Source organism: Megascapheus bottae, chromosome X (genome assembly GCF_031878675.1).
Source record: "Megascapheus bottae isolate mThoBot1 chromosome X, mThoBot2.hap1, whole genome shotgun sequence".
Classification (NCBI taxonomy): Eukaryota; Metazoa; Chordata; class Mammalia; order Rodentia; family Geomyidae; genus Megascapheus; species Megascapheus bottae.
This window is the reverse complement of record NC_143547.1, coordinates 63,916,445-63,943,746: the sequence shown is the minus strand read 5'-3', so window position 1 is coordinate 63,943,746 and position 27,302 is coordinate 63,916,445.

Below are 27,302 nucleotides of genomic sequence, written 5' to 3'. Positions count from 1 at the left end.
GGTGCATTAATTCACATACATTGATACCCTTTCACATGTCTTGGTACCCGTTTCCCTCCCCCCCCCCACACCCCTCACCCGTCTCGATTTTCCCCCCTTCCCTATCAAATTTCAAAAATCCAAATATAAATAAATTCAATATATCAGATAACAAAGTGAGATGCTATACCAATATGAGATAACCAAGGGACAGCAAAGGAGATGAGAGACAACATAGTACATTAAGGACAACAATCATTCATTATTTGGCTTTTGTTTCACTATCCTGGAGGTCCTTTCAATTAGCTTCACATTATATGTCCTTATGTATCAAGACTTTGCTCTATTGCAAATCTCTGCTAGTAGAGCCCAAGGTTTCTACTGATTATGACAAATAAGGGAAACCATTGAGCCTAAGGTCCTTTGAGTCTGGCTTACGTCACTTAATATGATTTTTTCTAAGTCTTTCCATTTCCTAACAAATGGGGCGATGTCATTCTTTCTGACAGCAGCATAGAATTCCATTATGTACAAATACCACAACTTGTTGATCCACTCATCAACTGAGGGACATCTACGTTGGTTCCATATCTTTGCTATGGTGAATAGTGCTGCAATGAACATTGTTGTGCTAGTGGATTTAGTATGTCCTTGTTTCTGGATGGTTGAGTAAATGCCAAGTAGTGGAATTGCTGAGTCATAGGGGAGTTCTATGTTTATCCTTTTGAGGCACTGCCACACTGCTTTCCATAGTGGTTGAACGGGTTTGCACTCCCACCAACAGTGTAGTAGTGATCCCTCCTGGCCACATCCCCTCCAGCACCTGTTGTCATTCGTTTTCCTGATCCTGGCCTGATTCTAGCTGGAGTGAGGTGGAATCTTAGAGTTGTTTTGATTTGCATTTCTTTTATGACCAGAGATGTTGAGCATTTCTTCATGTGTCTATAGGCCATTTTTGTTTCATCTTCAGAGAAGACTCTCTTTAAGTCTTTGGCCCATTTTTAATGGGATGGTTGTTACTTTGGAGGTTAGTTTTGGAGTGATTCAATTTTTTGAGTTGTTGATATATTTTAGATATGAGGCCTTTGTCCGTTGTTTGGTTGGTGAAGATCTTCTCCCACTCTGTAGGCTTCCTGATTAGTTTACTAGCTATGTCCTTTGCCATACAAAAGCTCTGCAGTTTAATGCAGTCCCACTTATCCAGCCTTTCTCTGATTTGTTGTGATTCTTGGTCCTTATTAAGAAAGTTTCGACCTGTGCCAAGGAGGCCTAGTGTATCTCCTATTCCTTCCTGTAGAGTTTTCAGTGTGTCAGCTTTTACCTCCAGGTCTTTGATCCATTTGGAGTTAATTCTAGTGCAAGGTGAAAAAGAAGGATCCAGCTTTAGTTTTCTGCAGGTGCTTAACCAGTTCTGCCAGCACAACTTGTTGAAGAGGCTGTCTTTCTTCCATTCTATTTTTTTTGGCTCCCTTGTCAAAGATTAGGTGGCCATAGGTCTGTGGTTTAATATCTGGGTCCTCAGTTCTATTCCATTGGTCTTCAGGCCTGTTCCTGTGCCAGTACCAAGCTGTTTTGAGAATTATAGCTCTAATAGAGTCTAAAGTTTGGAATTGAAATTCCTCCAGCGCTGTTCTTTCTGCTAAGAAGTGTTTTTGCTATACGGGGTCTTTTATTATTCCATATGAAATTTTGGATTGCCTCTTCTATTTCTTTAAAGAATGACATTGGTATGTTGATGGGTGTTGCATTGAATTTGTAGACAGCTCTTGGCAAGATTGTCATTTTCACAATGTTGATTCTTCCAATCCAGGAGCATGGGAGGTTTTTCCATTTTCTTAGTTCTACTTTAATTTCCTTTTTTAGGGTTTTATAGTTTTCGTCAAAAAGGTCCTTTACATTCTTAGTTAAGCTAATTCCTAGGTACTTTATTTTCTTTGAGGCTATTGTGAAAGGAGTTTCTTTCCTGATTATTGCCTCGTTCCTCTCACTGTTGGCATAAAGGAAGGCAGTTGAATTTTGAGGGTTGATTTTATAGCCTGCTACTCTTCCAAAGCTTTGAATTAGCTCAAGGAGCTTGGGAATAGAGTCTATAGGATTCTTTAAATACAGAATCATGTCATCTGCAAAGAGGGATAGTTTTATTTCCTCTTTCCCTACTTGGATCCCCTTTATGCTTGCTTCTTGCCTTATTGCACTGGCTAGGAATTCTAGTACTATGTTAAAGAGGAGTGGAGAGAGTGGGCATCCTTGTCTCGTTCCTGATTTTAGAGCGAATGGCTTTAGATTTTCACCATTAAGAGTAATACTGGCAGTAGGTTTCTCATACACAGCCTTTATTACATTGAGGAATGTTCCATGGATTCCTAGTTTCTCCAGAGCTTTTAACATAAAGGGGTGTTGGATCTTGTCAAATGCCTTTTCCGCGTCTATTGAGACAATCATGTGATTTTTGTCTTTGCTCCTGTTGATGTGTTGAATTATATTAATTGATTTGTGTATGTTGAACCAGCTTTGCCTCCCTGTGATGAATCCAGTTTGATCATAGTGTATAATTTTTTTGATGAGTTGTTGTAGACGGTTGGCCAGTATTTTGTTGAGAAGTTTTGCATCGATGTTCATCAAAGATATAGGTCTATAGTTCTCTTTCTTTGATGAATCTCTGTCTGGTTTGGGGATGAGGGTTATACTGGCTTCATAGAATGAGTTTGGCAAGGAACCTTCATTTTCAATTTCATTGAAGAGCTTGAGGAGTATTGGTGTGAGCTCTGCTTTGAAGACCTTATAGAATTCAGCTGTGAATCCACCTGGCCCTGGGCTTTTCTTAGGTGGAAGTTCTCTAATTGCCATTTCTATTTCAGAGCTTGAAATAGGCCTGTTGAGTTGGCTTAGTTCTTCTTGGTTCAGTGTGGGTATGTTAATATTGGCTAGGAATTCATCCATTTCATCTAGGTTCTCAAATTTGTTGGCATAAAGGTTTGAGAAGTATTCCCTCATGATATTCTGGATCTTGGTAATTTCTGTCGTGATATTACCATTTTCATCTGTGATTTTGTTTATTTCGATATGCTCTCTTCTTTTTTTGGTAAGATTTGCTAAGGGCTTGTCAATTTTGTTAATTCTTTCAAAGAACCAGCTCCTTGTTTTGTTGATTTTTCTATAGTTTTTTTGGATTCCAAATCATTTAATTCTGCTTTGATTTTAATTATTTGCTTTCTTCTACTGGGATTAGGGTTGGTTTGTTGCTCTTTTTCCAGGAGCTTAAGGTGAGACATTAACTTGTTGGTTTGCAATTTTTCCAACTTGTTGTTGTAGGCACTCAGCGCTATAAATTTTCCTCTGAGTACTGCCTTTGCTGTGTCCCAAAGGAGTTGGTATTTTGTGTGCTCCTTACTGTTAAATTTCATAAACTGTTGGATTTCTGTTCTGATCTCTTCGATGACCCATTGGTGATTCAACAATGTGTTGTTCAGTCTCCATGAGTTACAGGGTTTTCGTTGGTGGAGATGTGTGTTCAGTTCCAGTTTGATGCCTTTGTGGTCTGAGAGTGTGCATGGAATAATTTCAGTGTTTCTGAATCTGTCCAGGTTTGTTTTATGGCCTAAGATGTGATCTATTTTGGAAAATGTTCCATGTGCTGCTGAGAAAAACGTATATTGTGTTGTTGCTGGGTGGAATATTCTGCAGATGTCTGTTTGATCTAGTTGGTCTATATAGTTGTTCAGTTCTAAGGTTTCTCTGTTGAGTTTTTGCCTTGTTGATCTGTCCATAGGTGAAAGTGGTGTGTTAAAGTCACCGACAATCACTGTATTTTGATCTATGTATGGTTTCAGTGTAAGTAAAGTTTGCTTGATGAAGTTTGGAGCTCCGGGATTGGGTGTGTAAATATTTAGGATTGTTATATCTTCCTGGGGGAAAGATCCCTTTAGTAGTATGTAGTAACCTTCTTTGTCTTTTCTTACTAATTTTGGTTTGAAGTCTATTTTATCTGATATGAGGATGGCAACTCTAGCCTGTTTATGGGGGCCGTTAGCTTGATAGAGTTTATTACAACCTCTCACTTTCAAAAGATGCTTGTTTTTTTGGGTAAGTTGTGTCTCTTGAAGACAGCAGAACGATGGCTCTTGCTTTTTGATCCAACTAGACAGCCTATGCCGTTTAATTGGAGAGTTGAGTCCATTGATAGTGAGAGTTAGGATTGAGAGATATTTATTAGGTCCTACCATTTTTAAAAGCTTTTATTTGGGCCTGTGTCTTGACAGTTCTTGTGGTCCTTAGATGGTATGCTGTTTAGGTGCCATTTCTTTCCCTATATTGCATTTATTTTGGTTTTCTATGTATAGAACATCTTTCAGAATTCTCTGTAGTGTTGGTTTTGTTGCGATGTATTGTTGCAGCTTTTCCCTGGAATGGAATGTTTTTATTGTTCCCTCAGTTATGAATGAGAGCTTAGCTGGGTACAGTATTCTTGGTTGGTAGTTATTTGACTTAAGGGCATGACATATATGCTTCCAGTCACTTCTTGCTTGCATAGTCTCTGCTGAGTAATCTGGGGTTATTCTGATTGGTTTTCCTTTATAGGTTACTGAACCCTTTTCCCTGGCTGCCTTTAGGATCCTTTTTTTGGTTTCTACTGATCCAGTTCGGATTATAATGTGGCGGTGGGATGTTCTTTTCTGGTCAGGTCTGTTTGGGGTTCTAAAAGCTTCTTGTATCTGGATGGGTCTGCCCTTCTGGATATTTGGGAAATCCTCTGAGATGATTCCCTGAAGTCTATTTCCAATACCATTGACCTCTTTCTCCAGACCCTCCTCAATACCAATTAGCCTTAAATTAGGCTTCTTAATTGTATCTTGGACCTCCTGAAGCGCTCTCTCATTTTTCCTAGATTTGGATTGACTCATTTTCTGTTCTTTCTCTATAATAACTAAATTATCTTCAGCCCCGGAAATTCTCTCCTCTGCATTGTCTAACCTGCTATCAAAGCTATCTACTTTAGTTTTCATCTCCCTTGCTACTAATTGCTCATTTTTGATGCCTTGCATCTCTTCTTTTAGATCATGTATGGATTTCTTTAGCTCCTTGATTTCCATTTGAGTGGTTAGCTCAGTAGCTTTATTTTCTTTGAGCATTTGGTGGAGTTCGGTCACCTTTTTATTTGTGGATTCTATGAATTCATCCATCTTTCTTTGAACAGCCTTTATTATGGCTTCCTTTATGGCTCCTTCTTTTTCACTTATCACCTTGTTTATGGTTTCCTCTTGTTCAGCTATGGCTTCCTCCCTTATCTCTTTCTTTATATTTTCACATTTTTCATTAATGATGTTTATCAATTGCATTTGTATAGCACTTGGAAGACTCTCCTCTAGGTTTGCCAGTGACTCTTCCATTGGCTGTTTACATTGGGTGGGGGAGGTGGGAGATGTTGTTTCTTGATTTGACATTTTTCTTGAGTTTCTTGTTCTGCCCATTTGAAAATGGGAGCAAGATTAATACTAAACACGATTATAGTTTTTCAGATATAACCATCCTAGACCTCTGTAGCTGGCAGACTCTAGATTTTCACAAGTTTTGATTGGTGTTATCACTCTTTCTTTTTGTGCAGTTACCGACTAGTCTAATTATTCACTGATAAGCGATTTATATCCAAAACAATAAGCCTCTCAGTCCAATCTCTATTGTCTTTAAGTTTCTCTGAGCCTAGAGAATAATTAAACTCCTAGATATACAATGTTTCTCAACAGCCATCAAGTGTACATCCATGCAGTATAAGGGTTGAAAGAGGAGCAGAGGTCCAGAGATAGAAAAATAGAATGAGAGAGGTCAGGGGGTAAGTAGGTAGAGTATTTGAGTACAAAGTTTGGAAAGTATTAGAATAAAACTTGTGTGTTGCTGCACGACTAGCTCTTAGCCCAACCAGTGGCCTCACAGTGGACCATGGGATGGATCTGCGAGCTTCCGTCTGAGCGTGGTTGGAGGACGTTTTCCTGTGCTGCTTCCAGGGGCAGCCCCAAGCCAAGGGTCTGGGGATTGAGAGTTTCAGGAGCTCTCAGCAGGACCAGCAGGAGGCCCCTCTGTTCCCAGGGGCGGGGCCCAGCTGGGGATGTGGGCTCCAAAGGCAGAGCTGTGCCTTTTTGTTTCTCAGAAGGGGAGCTTGGCTGCTGGTTGGCCCTTCAGATCCCTGCTGTGTTTCCACTGCTTTGTCAGAGTCTGTGACTGTTGGGGGGGCCCTAGGTGGTGTCTTGCTCAGGATTCCCAGCTGGAGGATGCCCCGCTCGAGAACTGAGGGGGGGCAGATGCTGGCTCCTATTTACCCGCACCCCCTACCCACTGTTGTAAGGCAGGGTCTCAAAGCCCTCCACTCTCCAGATCCAGTGGCCTGGGTTAGGAGCCTGGTGGGTGGGTGGCAGCTGGGACAGCTCCGCCTCCCCTGATGGGGTGCTGAGTCTTAGGGTCCGCCTGCTTGTCAGTCTCCAGTCAGAGGGCTGGGGGTTGAGCCCATTGGGCGGGTGGGAGTTGGGACAGCCCCGCCTTCCTTGGTGGGGTGCTGGGTCTTATGGGTAGCCCGCCTGTCAATCTCCAGTCAATGGCCTGAGGGAGGGGGCTGTTGAGGGGAGGGACAGGATTCTAAATTCCTTGCCCCCTGCTCCCGCCAGTCTTTCTCCGGCGGGGTGTTGGGGTCTGAGTTAAGTTCTATTGCTTGGCACCCGCTCTGCTTTCCCGATGTGTTTGGGGATGCGCTGTATTACTCACGCCTCTTCGTCCGTCTGCGGGTGCTCCACGGTGGTGGGGAGTCTTTCACTCCCCTCGGGTCTCCGCCACTGCCTGTGTTCTGCGTCTGGGTTCCGCTGCTTGCTGTCTGGTTCCGCGTCTGGGTTCCGCTGCTTCTGCCGTTTGCTGGCCCGGTTCTGTGCTGGTTTCTGCAGCCGTTTGGCTCCCAGCCTGGTGCCCTCCACTGCCGCCGCTTTTCGTGGATTAGAGCCGGTGCCCGCCCCCACTTTCCCCGCGTGGATCCGGCCCCTGCTCAAGCCGCTTTTCGCGGCTTGGTCGGGCACCAGCTGCCGCTTATCGCGGCTTTCCGCGGCTTTGGGCGAGAGGTGGGGGAGGGGTCCTCGCGTTCCAAATTCTTTGAGAAAGTTGGATGTGAGCTTTATCTGGATTTCTTTTCCGGTTCGAGCCCTTCTCCGTTGCTTTTTGAGTTTGTTGTTGTGGATTTCTTTAGAAAGTTGGCTCATGGGACCCCCTGGTTCTCTCTTTTTGTCAGAGAAAGCTAGGCAGCTTCCCTATTGTCTCGGCACCATCTTCCTTCGTCCAATAAATACTTTTCATGTGCTATTTAACACTCAGCAAACAGTTTCATACCCATTTCACACATAAGGGAATAGAAACTCAGCTATGTCAAGTAATATGCCCACTAACACATAGTAGGAATTGATAGAGCTCAGATTCAAACAAATGAGTTTTACATATGTATTTAAGCTGTTATTCAGTGTTTCTCTGCTCTTGATTTATATTACAGGAATGATGATAATGGGACCTATAAATTTGGGTATACTGAGGTAAGTAGAAATTTGTTCTCCAGTGAATATCTACAGCTAAATATTTGGGAGAATCTACCACTGTTCCCTTTTTCTAGTAACTTAGAACCATGAACATGTTGTCAAGTTTGGCTCCCAGATTTTGTCCTTTTACTCTCAGTTACAGCCAAACTACGTTGCTTGGCTTGATCTGGAACATCCCAAGCAACATATTGTTTCGCCCCCAAAACGATAAAATACTATCAAATCTCTATTTGCCAAATTTCATCATTTTGATAGATACTCACTTTCTGAATTTTAGTGAAGTTTCGAAATATGTTTTCAATTGAACTAATAATTTGAAAGCCTAAATTTATTTGGACAATTTTGCACAAGAAGTGTCTACATGGCTTCTCTATTCACTTCAAGATTAGATCACTTCAACCCATATTTTCAAATACCAAATACAATTTACTGAACTCATCATATTTTAAATATAATCCCAACAGTTTTGTGGAATTTTGATTAAATTCTTATTTTTAATTAATCATCAAATAGAAATGATCCATTCTAGGAAACATGAATAGAGTTAACCATCTGGGTTCTTTTTTCTAGAACACGTGTGGCTCAACTTGGAAGTGACCATATTGTCTCTGCAAAATTTTCTCTAAACTGGTAATGCTTGACCAAATTAGCCTGTAATGTCATGAACCAAGAGAACCTGAAATGCATAGGCTTAATTTATTAAAAGATAGCATATATCTTTCAACAGGTCCTAGTTCTTGTTGCAGTGTGTTTTGATGGGTCATCACACCAAGTCAGAGGAAAAATTTTTAATCTTGTTTTGCTTCAAGTTTCCAGTTGACACACAGTGCCACTTAATGAAGTTAAGATTTAAATTCTGTAAACACTCTATAAAATGATATAAAAAGTGAACATAGAAATAATTAATGATGTATTCATCCAAAAGTCAAATATGTGGAAATTTTTCCCACCTAATCAGGAAGCTTTTCAGTGGGACAGTGTCAGGGTACTTTTGCTTTTTTAGTTTGTTATCAAGGCTAGCACTCTGTCCCGTAAGCCACAGCTGCACTTCCTGCTTTTTCTGTGTGTTGTTCTGGGGAATCGAACCCAGAGCTTCGTGCGTGTTAGGTGAGCACACTACCACTAGGCAACACTACCAGTCCCATTTGTTTGCTTTTAAATACCTATTACAAAATGTCGGTACTTTCTGTGTGGTTTAACATGATGTTCATTTGTTGTTGTATTTTCTTGTTTTTGTTTTTGTTTTTTGGGGTTTTTTTTGAGTCATGGGGCTTTAACTCTAGGCCTAGGCGCTGTCCCTAAGCTCTTTTGTTCATGGCTACCACCTTACCCTGGAGCCAAGCCCCACTTCCAGTTTTCTAGAGGTTAAATGGAGAATAGAGTCTCAGGTCCTTTTGTGCCTGGGCTGGCTTTAAACCTTGATCCTCAGATCTCAGCCTCCTGACTAGATAAGATTACAGATGTGAGCCACCACACCCAGCTTTCTTGGTTTCTTATCTGACTCCCAATATAAGTACAAATTACTGAGGAATACAACCACACCTTGCTTTGCTCTATGGTATTCCTAGCACCTGGTATGTGTCTAGTATTTTGCCCACTTAAGTACTCATTAAATTAACAAATACAAATGCTCAAAACTTTATCTTAAACTCTATTACCATCATAATAAATACACAAGTTGATGATAGGACACATTTAGATTTCAGAACTATTACTCTAAGAAATGTACAAAAATCATGATGATTTCAGCGAGTAGGCTCTGGAACATTTCCCTAAGAACATGTCATTTGAACAAATGAAAAGATGGCATTGACAGGTTAAAAAAAGTGAGGAAAAGACATCTTGGACATGGAGAATAGCATGCACAAAGGCAGTGCAGCTTTCTCTCTTTGGGAATGGGAGTAATTTGTAACAATTAAAGTGAAGAACGCTTGAGGGAACAACTAGAGATGAGTCTGGAAAGGCAGACTCCAGCAATGGAGTGTCATTGAGAAGTTCTAAACAAAGAACTAACATTGTCACATTTGCATTTTACAAAGCTTATTCTGGTAGCAATAAAAGCATATAACTAAGAGGATCTGAACTGGAGTCAAGGCAAGACATTATGATGCTACTAGAAATGTGGAAAGTGAGCAGAAGAGAAACTGTTTGTCACAAATATTATCTCCACAAAATATGGCTAAACTATCTTCTCAGTCTTCAAAGAGACAATATTAACACCCATAGTATGATCTCTTCTTTATAAAAGCTAAATAATACTAATATAAAGAGAAGATAAGTAATTCATTCTATAAATTAATTGTTCTGCATTGCTTCTCACAAATCCAATTGATATAAACTACACTGTGAAAAATTAAAAACCATTTCAATATACACAACACTTTCTGTATGTATGTGGAACATCTGTGTTCATGTCTACACTACAATTTGACTTGCATTCAAACAAACAAAATGAACTATTGTGTAATTTGTTGCTTATTTTTATTTGATTGATGTGGTTCTGTATGTTGACACAAGTTTTCACTGTATAACACTACAAGAGCTGACCTGAACTTAGCTGATTCTCACTTATTTACAAGAAAATTTAAAACACACACATAATAGCATCTATGACTTATGCAATTTCTTACTTTTATTTATTTATTTGTTTGTTTTCAGCACTCAGGTTTGAGTTCAGAGCCTTATACTTGCTAGGCAGATCATGTACTGGTTGAGCCATATTTCTATACCTTTTTGTTTTAGTTATACTTTAGATAGTGTTTCAAATTTTGTGCAGGCCAGCCTGGATTAAACTTATCCAATTTATGATTCCTGGTAGCTGGAATGACAAGTGCACACCCCATTTCCTCCCATTTCCTGCTCATACTTTTGGGATTGCAGTCTTTCAAAAATTTTACCTCGATTATCTTGAATCAGGATCCTCCCATTACCAGCCTCCAAATAGCTAGGATTACAGGTGCAGCAACTATAACTAGTTTAATATGCTCTGCTTTATATTAGTTCTAGATATGAAAACCAAATCGACAGGAATGATATTTTTCCTTTAATGTACACGGTGTTTTACATTAACTCAATTGATTCCTCTCAAAATAACACAACCATGAACTCCTTACTTTCAAAGACTGTCAAGTCCAGAATCACTGGGTTTTCTCCATTCAAAAGACAGTTTCACTTTCTTAATAAAGACCCAGAAACAACAAATTAAAGAAAGTTTGGATAAATGGGACTGCATTAAACTACAAAGCTTCTGTATGGCAAAGGATGTAGCTAGCAAATTAAATAGCCCACAGAATGGGAAAAGATATTCACTAGCCATACAACAGACAAGGGCCTCAGCAGATAAATGGAACAAGAAGATACGGTATTTACACACAATGGAATTTTCTGCTGCCATCAGAAAGAATGACATCACCCCATTTGTAAGGAAATGGAAAAAATCACATTAAGTGAAATAAGCCAGACCCAAAGTAACATAGGCTCCAAAATTTCCCTCATTTGTAATAATTAGTACACATCTAGAACACTCCTTGTGGAAGATCACAAAAGCTCAAATGCTATGCTCATAAGGTCACATGGGATGAGACTAAATGAAATAGACTCTAGGATATGGAAGCAAGATTGTGTGATTGTTGTTCTTAATGGACTATGTTATTTCTTTTCTCTTTATATCCTCTTATGATTAATATCATGTGGTTATAGTATCTGACTTTGTATATATGTTTGTTTATTTGAACTAGGGAAGGGAAGGGGTTAAACAAGGGGATTGGGAGGGTGTGAGGGAGGGGAACATGAGAAGGGGTATCAATGTGTAAGAAGTAATACACCTAGGCAGGAAAAATGTAACTGTAACCCCTCTATATATTATCCCAACAATAAAAAAAAGACAGTTTCAGTGAAATCTGTATTTTCAAGTACTTTCAGGTTAGTCAACACTTTATTTTTTTCAGTACGTGCTAATACATTGTATTCTGTCTTCTTGCCCTTCACTTTTATTGAGGTTTCAGCATTTTAAAGCCTTTCTTCCACTCCCACACATCTAGTTATTCTTGGCCCATAATCACTCTATTGGAGTCTGGCTCTGTTAATTTTTGGTTAATCTTTAAATATCACAACAGACATCCTTGCTTATTCTTTTTACTTGATTTTTTTGGTTATGTGTACTTGGTTGTATTGAAAATGGTAACTCCTTGCACTTCAGACTTTTATTATTGTAGCAGTGGTGGGGAAATTTTTTACAAGATCTTGTTCATTTTAAGAGATTTTTTAAATTATTTTTAACATAAAACAAGGATATCATTCTCTTCAGTTTACCCTCTATAGACTAAAAGCCATTTAGAGCATTTGCCAAATTTGAAATCATTTTCAAGATGGCGATTTCCTCAGAAATTTGTAGCAACCACATCATTTGCTTAAGAGTTGATAGATAAGTCACAAGTAACAGTTTCTCCTGCTTCCCGATTTCAGGAAAGAGCCACCTCCCAAACCATTGAGTTACACTCAGGGAAAAAGGATTTTGTATTCCATCAACTGTTCTCTTATATTGCCCTGTGCAAATCTGTGGCTTGAACATTTTCCATTGTTAAGCAAGTAAAATAAATATATCCATATTACTTATACCTGGAGCCAGTGAACTGTTTTGATTCATACTCTACAGCAAAAGCATCAAAGAAATAAAATATCAGGGAGTGATTCAACAATTGAGCCCAATAGATATTATGTAGTACCTACTGTATGTCCCTAACTTGACACACAAGGCCCCATACAATATTTAGAGTATATTTTAATATCAATGAAGAGCATGAAGTCAAGTCTACTTTTCTCATTTGCAAAAATGAAGAAATTATTCAAAAATTCCAAATCCTCAAATACCTCTGACATGTATGTATTAATCTTGCTTATAGCTTTTAACTGAACATAAACAATTTGCAGCATTTGGAGAAGGAGGAACCGAAAACTACAAAAATAAATAAATAAAATCCCGTGGACTACTTAGGCAACAAACCAAAGGAAGATGAAAACACAGATCTTTCCTGGCAAACCTTCTTCCCTGTCATCCAAATATAGACATTTTTACCCTTATCAGTAGGAATCCACCAGTTATTCTTCCCAGTCTGGTCATTTAGAAAAACTCAAGGAATCAAAAATATTTGTCCTCTATTCATTCGCTGGCTGTTATGATTGAATGTTTTGCCCCAACTAAAACTCAAGCTGAGACTTGAGGACCAATGTAACAGTGTTGAGAGGTTGTTAAAAGATATTTACTTTTCAGGAGAATTACCTTTATGAAGGAATGAGAATAGTCGCCTTGAAAGTCGTTGTTATACAAGGTGGGCTTCTTTGGCTCTTTGTTCTTTCTCTTCCTTATTGTTAGGCTTATGCATGTCTGGGAGTAGATTCTTCTCTCCTTTTTGTTTTCCATGCAGGAAGGCTCTGCCTAGCACTTGCGTTATCTAATGAATTAGACAGTTAAGGTCAGATACCTCTCAGAAGCTCAGGTCATGTCCACATCATCTGTGGCCACACCTCCTCATGCCCCTTAAGGCTCTACCTAATTTAAGACCTGCCATGTCTTGACCCTTTCCAGAGGATCCACCGTGGCAAGATTATGGAAGTTTGCTCTTTTCCTAATAAATCCTTTTTGCCTGAACCACTTGGTCATTTCCTTTCTGGGAATCTTAAATTTATATGTCTACTCACCCTCCTATCATAAGGCCCTCACAAAAAAGCAGCTGTTGGTTGAGACCAGAAATATAAAGCAAAAAAAAATATTTTTCCTTTATAGATTATCTAGTGTTGGGAGCCAGAGTGGAATCAAACTGTACCTTGATTTGCATCAGACAATGGCTTTATTGTCTTATTGTTTTCTGGCCTTATTCTGTTTAAATGACCTGAGATTTACCATATGAATGTAACACCTGGAAGTTCCTTGGGTCTCGAGAAGGGAGGAAGGGGAGTGGAAAATAAACGGGGCAGTCTTTACCTGGACTGCGGACATCCCGGACCCGGTGTGTCTGTCTCTCTTCTATTTCTTCCTAGTCCTTGCCCCCTATTTCAGGAACCCCAATCTGCGAACCCTGGTTTGCTGCCGGTTAGCCCCGGCAATCTAGTATCTAATAGTCTGTTATAGCAAAAGAGAATGGACTAAGACTGGTATCTTTACCTTCACCCACACCTAGCCATGTACATGCAAACTATGACTCACTTTTGATCAAAACAGATGACATAGCTCCCATTTATGTGTGCAGGAGCTTTTGTTTTATAATTGGGGCAGGAAAGAAAAACTTGTGATTTGAAAAGTGATTTAAAAGGATTATAGTGAAAGACCTGAAGGAATGGAGAGTACTCTTTCACAATAGGTCCTTTGGAATGGCTATGCAGGTAGATGCTTAGAGGAACGAACTGAAAGCAAAGCACAGTTGTTATCCAGAGACAACAATATATTTGAGAAGAATAATTGTCTTATTATAATTTACAAAAGCAACAAGGCCCCTATATGATATTTTAAGGGTAGAGGTTATTGACAAATGAGATCTCACCCTTGGGAATAACTGATGGGCTTATTTGTAGGCATGTGTGAAGCATTACAGTGGGGACACCAAGAAATAATCTTGGAACATTTGTAGGGCATGAGTATGAGATCCTGCTTCTACATAATTAGAAGTCAGCAAATTAGTGAACATTTGGGTTAAGCTGGTATCATTTTCCCCCTTATAATCATAAGAACACACATAGAAAGAGCTGCAATTCAACATTTTGATGCTCTTGACTCAAAAAGAATTTAGAATTCTTTTTTATTTTCTTTTTTTGTCAGTCCCGGACTTGAGTTCAGGGCCTGAGCACTGTCCTCGGGCTTTCTCAAGGCTAGAGGCTCTACCACTTGATCCACAGCACCACTTCTGCCATTTTTCCTTGTATATGGCACCAAGAACTCGAACCCAGGTCTTCATGCATGCTAGGAAAACACTCTACCACTAGGCCAAACTCCTGGCCCAAGAATTTAGAGTTCTAACTGAAAACTGGAAAAGGAAAAATAACATCCTGGCCATTCTTTATGAATCCCAGACCACAATCAGAGCATATGCACACAAATCTATTTTTGTTTAATCTAAAATGAGTCCCCAAACGCCACACTGTCTGTCTTGTATCTCTCTGTCCCTATCCTCTCCCGAAATCTCTCCTAGGCTCCTATATTTCTCTGCCTAGCACAAGGTAAAACATTGGTTAAAATATTTGGATTCCCAAGTTAGACCTTTCCCTTGTGGTGTCCTACTGACTTCAGGAAAAATAGTCTCCCATCATGCCATTTCTCAGTCTGTTTTCACTACCCGCTAACGTAGTCTGTTTAGCACTGCTGAATTGTTCTTCTTTTGTGTCTATCTTGTTTCTATACTCTATTCTCCCTACGATTTTGCTATAAATTATCTAATAAATTAATTGTGACAAACTAATTAAACATGAAGATAGCTGGGTACCACTAGCTCACGCTGTAATCCAACCTACACAGGAGGACTGCAGTTCAAAGCCAAATCAGGCACTAAAAAGTCTGTGAGGCTTATCTCCAATTAACCACCAGAAAACCAGAAATGGTGCTGTGGTTCAAGTAGTAGAGTGGAAGCCTTGAGCTGAAGAACTTGGGGACAGAGTCCAGGCCCAGTGTTTGAGCCCTGAGACTGACAAAAATACAACAACAAAACATGAGCATGTTCTCCTCAGGGAATTTTAGAATTGAATATAGAACAATCAGACAACCAAAGGAATTCATTATCCCCGAAAGAAATTGGACATTCAGCACAAATGTCTGGAAAGTTGTTACAGTAGTCTTCCTCGTTTCTGTACATCCTGTGTTAGTTGATATTCGTTCAGTACTAAAATTGAAGTGGGTAATTGAGGAAGTGTTCTAACACTTGAACCATACCCTTCTGTTTTCATTGTGATTTTGAGATATTGTCTAATTTTACTCAGGTTTGCCTTGACTCTGCCTCTCTAGTAGCTGTAATTATGGGTGTGTATCATTGCTTTGGGTTTATGATTTTACTTTCTACAGTTTCACCTGTGGTTAATCAGGGTATGAAAACATTAACAAAAATATAGCAATAAAATATCATAACTTTTAAATTGTGCATTATTCCAAGTTATATGATGAAATTCCATTCTATTCTGTACCGTTTACCTAGTGTATTCACACTATGTTACCAACCTAGAAGCTATATATGTTTTCAGTTGGACTGTCATGGTGTCTCAGTGCTTCTGTTCAAGTAAACCTGATATAATAATCTAATGCTAAATCACATTGCCTATTTAGCCACATTTCATTACATTTTCTTTTATATCATCATTGAAAGAAGGGTAAGTATAGTACAGTCAGATATTCTTATGACAGAGATCACATTGATAAAACATTTACTATAGGATATTGTTACAGTTGCTCTATTTTATTATTACTTGTGTTTGTTCAGCTCTTACTGTACCGAACTTAGAAATTCAACTTATGTAGGCATGTACAGGAAAAAATTATAAGGGCTCTCTACTATTCAGTTTCAGGCATCTATTAGGGGCCTTGGTATGTATCCCTTGAGGAAAAAATAGGACCACTATATAAAAAGGAGTGAATTACTGCAAAAGTTAACACTGTTTACATATTTTAGATTTGAGCAGATATCTTTATGATGTATCTTTGAAAGTTTAAAATGAAGCATCCCATTTTCTATTCTTCCTTTCATTTACTTCTGTGTGTGTGTGTGTGAGTGTGTGTGTGTGTGTGTGTGTGTGTGTGTGTGTGTGCGCGCGCGCGCGCATAAACTTGCTTGTGTTTGCAGTGGGCATTTGCATGAATGAGGTTTTCCAAAGCAGTCTTGCTTGTAGCCCCTGATGCCTGGAACTTACAACCTTCCTGCCTCAGCTTCCTGTGAAGTAGAAGGAGTAGCCAGGTACTGTTGGCTCCCATTTGGAATTCTAGCAAATCAAGAGGCTAAGATCTGAAGACTGAGGTTCAAAATTAGCTAGGGTATGAAAGTCTGTAAATTCTGCAAGGCTTTTTAAAATTTTAATCTCCAATGAACTTCTAAAAAGTTGAAAGTGGACCTTTAGCTCAAGTGGTAGAGTGAAGCCTTTAACAAAATAAGCCCAGGGACAGCACCCAGCCCCTGAATTAAAGACTCAAGGCTTGCACCCAAAAACGTGGGAGAGTTGTTTGTATCACAGTTCCAGTCTTCTAATTAGCATTCTGTTTGCACATGTTCTTGTTAGCCTGTGATGAGTTAGCACATCATTTCAGGAACCTATAGAGACAAAAGAAACTAGAGAAAGGGGCCTTCAGTTCCTATAATATACTTCAAGTCATACACCCAAAAAGCTAAATAAATTTCAGCCAGGTCATTCTCTTAACGGTTCTGCTATTTCCTAGTAGTGTTACCTCGGAGACCAAGCTTTAACGTATGATCCTTTTGATGGGTGGATCTCCTAGGTCTAAACTATAGCATCATAAAAGATGAGAGAAAACTTATTTTCTTGTTGTACAGGCAATTATTTCCTTTGTCACCTTCAAGTAATTACCAAGTTATAATTTCAGTAGCGTTGTGTTTCTTTAGTTGTCCTCCTCTCATATTAATTTAACTTAATAACAAAAATCACTGGGTAATTAATGAAAAACAGTGTTAATATGATCTTGAAATCTTACCAAAATGTCTGGAAGAGGGTCATCATGAAGAAGGGGTTGTTTCAGGTCTAGTTTACTGTAATGAGGACAGGACCTTAGTGGGTGAGCCTAAATTATGCTGTTTTGTTATTCAGAAGCAGTGGGGCTGAGACTGATCCACAGGAATCGTACATTTGTAAATAGAAGTAGGTTAAAGTAATTAATCCTATGTCTTGCAGCTCAACATTTTCTCCCTTAAGAGAAATTACTGAGGGTCTAAGGCAACTAAAAACAAGCTACAGTGATAAATTAGTTGAACTCTCTCTGATGTGGGACCTTCTACTTGTTTCAATGTTATTCAGTTGTGCACAAGGCACTTGCTTTAAGCCAAAGAGCAAGCATATATTTACTATTACCTAATATACTTCAGAGTCACAGATATGTAAAAATGCTTTTAGAAACATAAAGAAACATTTTAAAAGCAACCCACTGCAACTATTCACGAAGCAATTACAAATCATATTGGAGTATGTGGGGTGGAGCTACAAAAATTAGTGAATAATTTCCCTGAGAATTTCTAATATTTCTATTTTCATGCCTAATGAAATGGAAACAAGAGAAAGAAATTATGTCAACACTATTTTTAGGGGATGACTTTGAAGTAATTTTTGAAAATTAAAAAATTACTTGTCCTCCTGGACAAATAATTTATCTGGGAGTCTTATTTTTCCTTGTTAATCATGGAACTAAGTACTTTAGATAAAACATTAGAGCAATATTCATACATTTATTCAGAGTAACAAAGATGAACCTGAATGCTAATGTCTAATGCTTTGACAGTACTAAAGCATTCATGTTTCTTTAAAACAAATACAGAGAGCTTATTTTGTTCCAAGCATGGTGGGAAGTGAACTTATTGCATATTACAAAATGCTCAAATGTAGGAACTATGTCATCTCCACTCTAAATAGGCAGCTGAAGCTCAAGGAAGGTAAGTGATTTTCTCTAATAAGTTGTAGAATGAAAGCAAAGTGGTTCATAAACCACATAATGACTCTCGATACACAGATTTTCCTGGATATGGCATGCTTCTAAGTCACATAAGGATCAGTATACCAACTTGTGGGCATTGGAATTTAAAGTCTGTGGACTGGTCAGGAGAGATTCCAGGCAGGTGTGGAAGAGATGAACTGAAATATATTATGCATGGAAAAACTATATACAAATTCATTCAGTGGCTCTATGACCAATTAAAAACGTAGGAGTTGTTAGATCTTCTCAAAGATTCCTTTGAATGTAATTGTGAGCTTGATCAATTAATGAACCATATTTGCCTCAGTTTGCTCATCTGTGACTTAGACATGGAGACATTGAATTCTGGAAACACATCAGGTAACATATCATTTGCAAGAATTTTGGCCTTGTACTTGTGATTTGTCTCTGAAGTAAGTTGGAGGGCTTTGTGAAACTAAATATTTAACCTGTTGTGTCTTTATATTCCCAGTTGGTTTCAGAATTGATTTGAGTTGAAAGACACATACCTACTAACAGAATTGCTTCATGTGTGTTGTGGGGGTAGTCATCATTTTTGTCACAGAGATGCTATGTTTTGACTGTTGAACACATAGGAAAAAATATGCTATTTTTCCTCTATGTGCTGCTCTACATAAGAACAAAGACCAAACACTTAAAAATTCTATACTCAGGGCCAGGAGTTTGTCCTAGTGGTAGAGTCCTTGCCTAGCATGCACGACTCCTCGGTACCATATACATAGCAAAAAAGCCGGAAGTGGTGCTGAGGCTCAAGTGGTAGAGCTCTAGCCTTGAGAAAGCCCAAGGACATTGCTCAGGCCCTGAGCTCAAGCCCAGGACTGGCAAAAAAAATTCTATATCCCTTCAGCAAAAAGAATCATACATCAAGTTTTTCCACTAATGTAAAACCTTACCTTGATGTATGTATCTAAATAAAAAATTAAAGCAATGGAAAGTTTGTCATTTTCTTTCTTTCATTTCCTCTTCTTCTTCCTCTTCTTCTTCTTCTTTCCTTCTCCTTCTCCTTCTCCTCCTTCCTTCTCCTTCTCCTTCTCCTCCTCCTCCTCCTCCCTCCTTTTCCTCCTCCTCCTCCTCCTCCTCCTTTTCCTCCTCCTCCTCCTCCTCCTCCTTTTCCTCCTCCTCCTCCTCCTCCTTTTCCTTCTCCTCCTCCTCCTCCTCCTCCTCCACCTCCTCCTCCTCCTTCTCCTCCTCCTTTTCCTTCTCCTCCTCCTTCTCCTCCTTCTCCTCCTCCTCCTTCTCCTCCTCCTTTTCCTTCTCCTCCTCCTTCTCCTCCTTCTCCTCCTCCTCTTCCTCCTCCTCCTCCTCCTCCTTTTCCTCCTCCTCCTCCTCCTCCTCCTCCACCTCCTCCTCCTCCTTCTCCTCCTCCTCCTCCTCCTCCTCCTCCTCCTCCTCCTCCTCCTCCTCCTCCTCCTCCTCCTCCTCCTTCTTCTTCTTCTTCTTCTTCTTCTTCTTCTTCTTCTTCTTCTTCTTCTTCTTCTTCTTCTTCTTCTTCTTCTTCTTCTTCCCAGTTCCGGGGCTTGAAATGATGGCCTGAACACTATACCACTAGAGCCACAGCACTATTTACAGCTTTTTCTGTATATGAAGTACTGAAAAAACCAAACCCAGGGCTTCATGCAAGCAAGGCAAGTACTCCAACACTAAACCACATTCCCAGCCCTGGGGAATTTTTGGTAAACTTAGTCAAAAACGATATAGTTTTTGTAAATATACACCTAATAAAAATAGCATTATTTTAGCTTATGAATTGTTAAGCCTATTTTTGGTAATGATTAATGATGAATCTTTTTATAAAGCTTGGGCGATTCATCATCAGAGCAGCACACCTTTATAAAAACAGGTGTTCTTGGAACTCACATATTCCAAAATATAACATTTCTTACTCTCTGTAATTTAGGGTTTTCCCAGCCACCTGCAGAAAAGATACAAGGAAAGTAGGTGATATCCATTCGCAGCTCCTGATATTCCTTCAATCTTCCCAGGATCATAATTCATTCAGCTATAATGAACTGCAAAGTACAAGTGGAGTCCAATTTCAAAAGAGATCTAGCAGTGTTATTTTAAAAAGATTGTGTAGCTTTTATGGCAGTATTTCTCTTTCAAGTATTTTGTCCCTGCTGTGTTATCTTAAAGCATTTAAGGGGAAAAAGGTAGAGTAGAAAAATGTATCTCCTGCAGACCTCAGATATCTTAAAATATGCAGACAGTTTCACTGGAATTATTCTTCAGAAGGAAGAGTACAAAGTTTAGACAGATGGTATGAGGTGATGTGGTAACTGTCTACTGGATTTCAATCTTTTGAACTTGTTAAATCATCACATGTTGGATAGAAAATAACTACACTTTTGCCTTAAGATAGTTTCAGCTTATCCAAATGGAAAGTTCTAACATAAAAAAGAATAGAGGAATGATTACATTAAGATACACATATATGATAGGATAAAGCCATTTTAGTGAAATATTTAGAAGAATATTTGACAACAAAGTATTTATAATTTATATGAATAAAATTATCAGATGAACTAAACAGCATGTTAGGTCATTTTACATTATATGAATAGATGAAAATGAATGTTAATATTAGCCATGGATAGCAGTACTATTTTTTCTTATACAATTTTCTGTTTGGTTCAAATATTCTATAATGAACATGTATGTGTTTTGCTATTAGAAAACAGTAGTAATTTTGTTAAAGTCTTAATACTTTCTGCTTATTTTTTTATTTTTATTTTTGACAGTCCTGGGCTTGGACTCAGGGCTTGAGCACGTACTTGGACTTTCTCAAGGCTAGCACTCTACCACTTGAGTCTCAGCACCACTTCCGGCTTTTTGCTATGTATGTGGTACCGAGGAATCAAACCCAGGTCTTCGTGCATGCTAGGCAAGCACTCAACCACTAGGCCAAACTCCCGGCCCCTTTCTGCTTATTTTTAGACAAGTAATTTATTGACTTGTTTTTGTCCTTCTAGGCACAACACCAAATTTACTCTTACAAAAGGCCAAGAGTGGTAGAATTTTACCTTTCATATTTGCTCTATTTTTCTCTACTTGAAAACAGAGTTTTGTACTGCACTCCCAGGCCCAAAGTCATCAGTACCACATACATAGAAAAAAAAAGCTGGAGTGGTTCTGAGGATCAAGTGGTAGAGCTCTAGCCTTGAGAAAGTACAAGGACAGCGCTCAGGCCCTGAGCTCAAGCCCAGGACTGGCAAAAAAAAAAAAGTAGAAGAAAAATCAAGAGTTATCCTACCTTGATGTTTAGAACTTTTTCTCTTTTCATTCCTCTTAGAAACCAATCCTTTTAGTCATTCATCCAGAAAAATCTATCTGAATTTCTCTTGTATTACTAATGACTCCCAGGTTAAAAGACCCAAAGCAAACCTAATACTGAAGAATAGGGTCATGATTGGTTAATACTCTGATGTTTGCCACCCTGAAAATTTTAATAACATTTAAACAAAGAGCACCATATTTTTCTTTTCCCACTAGACTTTGCAGATTACACAGCTAACTCTACCCAAATATTATTTATTAGTTTTTATTTCTCTAGACTTCACAGTGTTTATGTCAATTAACCAGACACTCTTGATATCTTTTCTTGACATGGCTTTCTAAACAATATTCGTGGTTCTCTTATCTCATTTGCTTTTCTTATCTGACTAATTATTATCTTCCTGACCTCTAAAATTAGAGTTGACCAGAGCTGAGATATTGGTGTTCTTTTCTACCCTCTATATATCCTTCTTTCAGTGACTTCATTTAGTTCCAAGACATTAAATAGCATTTAAATGTTAATATCCTCTCTGAAATTTACATCTTCAGGCCAGAACTCTCTCCTGAACTCTAATCTTCCATAAGTAATTGACTCCTTCAATATCTGTGCTTGAAAGTTCAATAGGTATACTCAATATGCATGTCAGTTTATATGGAACAGCCCAGATTTATATCATTTTGTTTATAAATAGTGCAGTGTTTCACATTAAAAAGTATAATGGCTAGTAAAATAAATTATGTGGTTATCCTACTAGCAGACATCTCAAATTGTACAAGTCCAGAAATGAATTCCTAATGTTCTTCCTCAAGCCTCATGTGTTTTTTTCTTCATTAGAATAAAATAAAATTATATCTCAAAACCATAACTTCTTTAATTTCATGGATCCTGTATGACTCTATGTTTGGGTTTTAACAATGGACACATTTTCTATGATTTTATAAAATTTACTAACCTAAATTATTATGACACTGAGAAACAGACTTGAAATATATTTTGAAAGTATTTCAATAGGGTTTTCTTGGAGCAATGGAATCAATAATTGGTCTGTGTGTGTATGAGAGAAAGAGAAAAATAGACCAAGAGAGAGAGAGAGATAGTGAGACCATTATGAGAAATCTACGTAATCATGAAAATCAGGAAGTCTCACAATATATTTTCTACAAGTGGAAGAAACAGGAGAACCAATAGTCTGTGATTCTGTTTGAGTCCAAAGGTCTGAGAACAGTGGAAGCTGATTGGAAAACTCATAGTCTGAGGTGTAAGGTGGGGTGGAAGGGTACTTTTAAAATTTAATAATTTATTCTTTTGACATTTACCTTTTATTTTTTTACTTTTTTAAAATTGTAGTTAACAGAAGGGTTACAGTTATATTCACCAGATAGAAGGTGCATTACTTCACATACATTGATACCCTTTCTCATGTTTTTGTTCCCATTTTCCTCTGCCCACCCCTTCCCCTCATCTTGTTTCCCCACTTCCCTTTCCTATTTCAAAGAAACAAATAAAACCATGTATAATATACCAGATAACAAGGTAAGATACTGTAAAAATGTGAGGATAAGCAAGGGACAACAAAAGAGATGAGAAATAACATACTACATTAAAAACAACAATCATATATTATATGGCTCTTATTTCCGTATCTTGGAGGTTTTTACATTTAGCTTCATCCTATATGGCCTTGTGTATCTAGGTTTTGAACTATTGTAATTCTCTGCTAGGAGAGTCCAAGGTTTGTACTAATTATTTGAGCAAAACCACGGAGCCCATGTTCCTTTGGGTCTGGCTTACTTCACTTAATATGATTTTTTCTAAGTCTTCCCATTTCCTTACAAATAGGGTGATGTTGTTCTTTCTGATGATAGCATAGAATTCTCCTGTGTATAGATACCACATCTTGTTGATCCAGTCATCAACTGAGAGGCATCTGGATTGGTTCCATGTCTTTGCTATGGTAAATAGTGCTGCAGTGAACATCATTGTGCTAGTGGATTTAGTATGACCTTGTTTCTGGAGGATTGGGTAAATGCCAAGTAGTGGAATTGCTGGGTCATAGGCGAGCTCTATGTTTAGTCTTTTGAGGAACTGCCATACTGCTTTCCATAGTGGTTGAATGAGTTTGCACTCCCACCAACAGTGTAGTAGTGATGTCTCCTGGCCATACACCTGCCAGCATCTCCTGTTATTAGATTTCTTGATCATGGCCATTCTAACTGGAGTGAGGTAGAATCTCAAAGTTGTTTTGATTTGCATTTCTTCTATGGTGAGAGATGTCGAGCATTTCTTCATGTGTCTATAGGCCATTCTTACTTCTTATTCAGAGAAGACTTTCTTTGGCCCATTTTTTATTGGGATGGTTGCTTATTTGAAGATTAGTTTTGGAGTGATTCAATTTTTTTACCTGTTGATATATTTTAGATCTAAGGCCTTTGTCTGTTGTATGGTTAGTGAAGATCTTCTCCCTCTCTGTGGGCTTTCTATTTAGCTTGCTAGCTATATTCTTTGTCATACAGAGGCTCTGCAGTGTAATAAGAAATTTTCACCCTGTGCCAAGGAGACCTAGTAAATTTCAAAATTTAGAGATCAAAGAACCAGAAGCTTAGCTATCCTAAGGCAGGAAGAGATGATTATCTCAGTTGATGAAAGAAAAGATAATTTGTTGTAGGTGTAGAATTTTGTTTGATTTAGGCTGTCAATAATCTGACTATATAATATCTGTACATTTCAATGAGGGGAGGGGAGGTCTTTTAATTCAATCCAATGATTTAAAGGCTCTGCTGCTCCAGAACCATCCTCATAGTTTCACATAGAAATGAAATTTTACCAATCACCTCAGCATCTCATAACCCAGACAAATTGTCATATAAAATTAGCATCATAGAAAGTTTAAATAAGGAAAATTTGACAGAATCCTGATTAGGCTGAATATGGAAAAATTTCCTGTCATCATTAAAATTATTTATTAAAACACAGAGAAAATTAAGATGAAAAATCAATGAAACAAGAAGACAAAAGTGATAAAGATAAGTGATGACATCAACAAAAATTATTCTGACAATGAAAACTGAAACATTTTAAACATTTTCCCAAAGTAGTACTTCATTGAGAGGAAGAGATAAGTTTGAACAGAAGTACTGACTAGGCTGGTGAGCTGTGTAAATATCAGAATAGTGAAGAAAAGTGAATCATTTAAATAAATTGGAAAAAAGATTCAAATTTCGGATGACTTGACAAAATATTAGCATTGATAAAACTTAGAATAATGCCGCCAATATAAAAGTAAACAATGATTGCTGGGCACAGTAGCTCTTGCTTGTAATCCTATCTACTCAGGAGGCTGAGATCTGAAGATGGCGGTTCAAAGCAAGCCCAGGCACTAAAGACTGAGAATCTTATATCCATTTAACTACCAGAAAACCAGAAGTGGCAGTGTGGCTCATGGGTGGTAGCCTTGAGCTGAAGAGCACATGGACAGCTCTCAAGGCCATATTTCAAGCCCCATGACCAAAAAAAAGAAAAAAGTAGTTAAATTAACAGTCCAGATAGCACTTATTATCACTCATTGCACCAGATGAAGACTGAAAGGTTTATGCTCACAAATTAAATAATTTTGGTAAATCTCCCCAATTCATCTACAATCCTAAAACCAGAAACAATAATATGCTGTAACAGGGAAAGAAATGTTTAAAAGTTGTCATTAAGTAAAAACCAGGCTATAAAAAATATTGTCTTCTTTCAAAGAGTATGCAGATAAAATACGGCCAGAAAATGGCAGCATAATGTCATATGTTGCAGGAAATTAACTAAAAATGCTATGCTGTTTTCTTACACGTATCTTATATTTCAGTTTTTTTGTTTTTTGGGGGTGGGTCATGGGGCTTGAACGCTTGGCCTGGGCACAGTCCCTGAGCACTTCAGCCCCTGAGCCACATCCCCATTTCCCTGTTTTCTAGTGATTAATTACAGATAAGAGTCTCATGTACATAGTTAAATGGGCTGGCTTTGAACTGCAATCCTCAGATCGCAGTCTCCTGAGTAGCTAAGATTACAGGCTTGAGCCATAATGCCCCAATATTTCAGGTATTTTTAAGTTTTTCAAATAATTAATATGTTCTGACATCCTTTCTTATCCAGTAATAGTTGTTTCTTCCTGCAGAAGAAATCACATTTAGCCAGTGCAGTGGGTCACTCCTATAACCCCAGCTGTTCAGGAAGCTGAAATCTGAGGATCAAGATTCAAAGCGAGCCTAGGCACGAAAAGACCTGAGACTCTTATCCCCAATTAACCTCTAGATAACGGGAAGTGGGGCTTGGGTCAAGGGTGGGATGGTAGCCTTGAGCTGAAGAGCTCAGGTACAATGCCCAGGCCCAGGGATAGGTCTGTAGCCTTGAACTGAAGTGCCCTGGGACAGTGCCTCACCTGAGTTCAAGGCCCATGACTGAAAAAGAAAAATAGAAATCACTTCTAACTATAGTGGCTTCAATAGTAACAGCAACAAGAGCATGTATTACTATAAGGGTGGTGTCTGTCAAGAACTCAGATGTGGGGCCAGTAGTTTGAGATAGTCGTAGAGTGATTGCCTAACATACACAGAGTCTGAGGTTTGATTCATCAGTATCACATACATAGAAAGAAAAAAGCTAGAATTGGTTCTGTGACTCAAGTGATAGACTGCTAGCTTACCACTGCTGGCACCATAGAATTCCAACTCTGTATAAGGACCACATCTTCTTGAACCAATCATCTACCGAGGGGCATCTGAATTGGTTACCTATCTTTGCTAGGGTAGATAGTGCTGCAATGAACATCATTGTGCTAGTGGCTTTAATATGTCCTTGTTCTGGAAGTTTGGGTAAATACGAAGAAGTGCAATTGCTTGGTCAAGGGAAGCTCTATGTTTAGTCTTTTGAGGAATTGCCATACTGCTTTCCAGAGTGGTTGAAGGAGTTTCCACTCCCATCAACAGTGCGGTAGCAATCCTTCCTGGCCACATATGAGCCAGCATCTGTTATTAGATTTTGAGACAATGGCCACGTGGAATCTCAGAGTTGTTTTGATTTGCATTTCTTTTCTGGCCAGGGCATTTCTTCATGTGCCTATTGGCCATTCTTCTTTCCTCTTCAGAGAAGTCTCTCTTTTAGTCTGTAGTCCATATTTTAATGGGATGATTGTTTATTAGATTTGTTTTGGAGAGGTTCATTTTTTAGCTGTAGATATATTTTAAGAAATGAGGCCTTTGTCTACTATATGGGTAGTGAAGATCTTCTCCCACTGTGAGTTTTCTATTTAACTTGCTATGTTCTTGGTCATATAGAAGCTCTGCAGTTTAATGCAGTACCATTTGTCCAAACTTTCTTTAATTTGTTGTGTTTCTGGATCTTTATTAAGGAAGTTTCGACCTGTGTCAAGGAGACCTAGTGTATCTCCATATCTCCTATTCTACCTTGTAATGTTTTCATGGTATCTTCTTTTACCTCAAGGTCTTTGATCCATCTGGAGTCAATCCTGGTTGGTACAGGGTGACATAGAAGGATCCAACTTTAGTTTGCTGCAGTTGCTTGACCAATTCTACCAGCACCACTTGTTGAAGAGGCTGTCTTTCTTCCATTCTATTTTGTTAGCTCCATTATCAAAATTTAGGTGGCCTTAGGTCGGTGGGCTGATTTCTGGGTCTTCAGTTCTATTCCATTGGTCCTCAAGCCTGTTCTTGTCCCAGTACTAAGCTGTTTTGGTAAATATACCTCTGAAATAAAGTCCAAAGTTTGTTATTGATATTCCTCCTGGTCTGTTCTTTCTGCTATG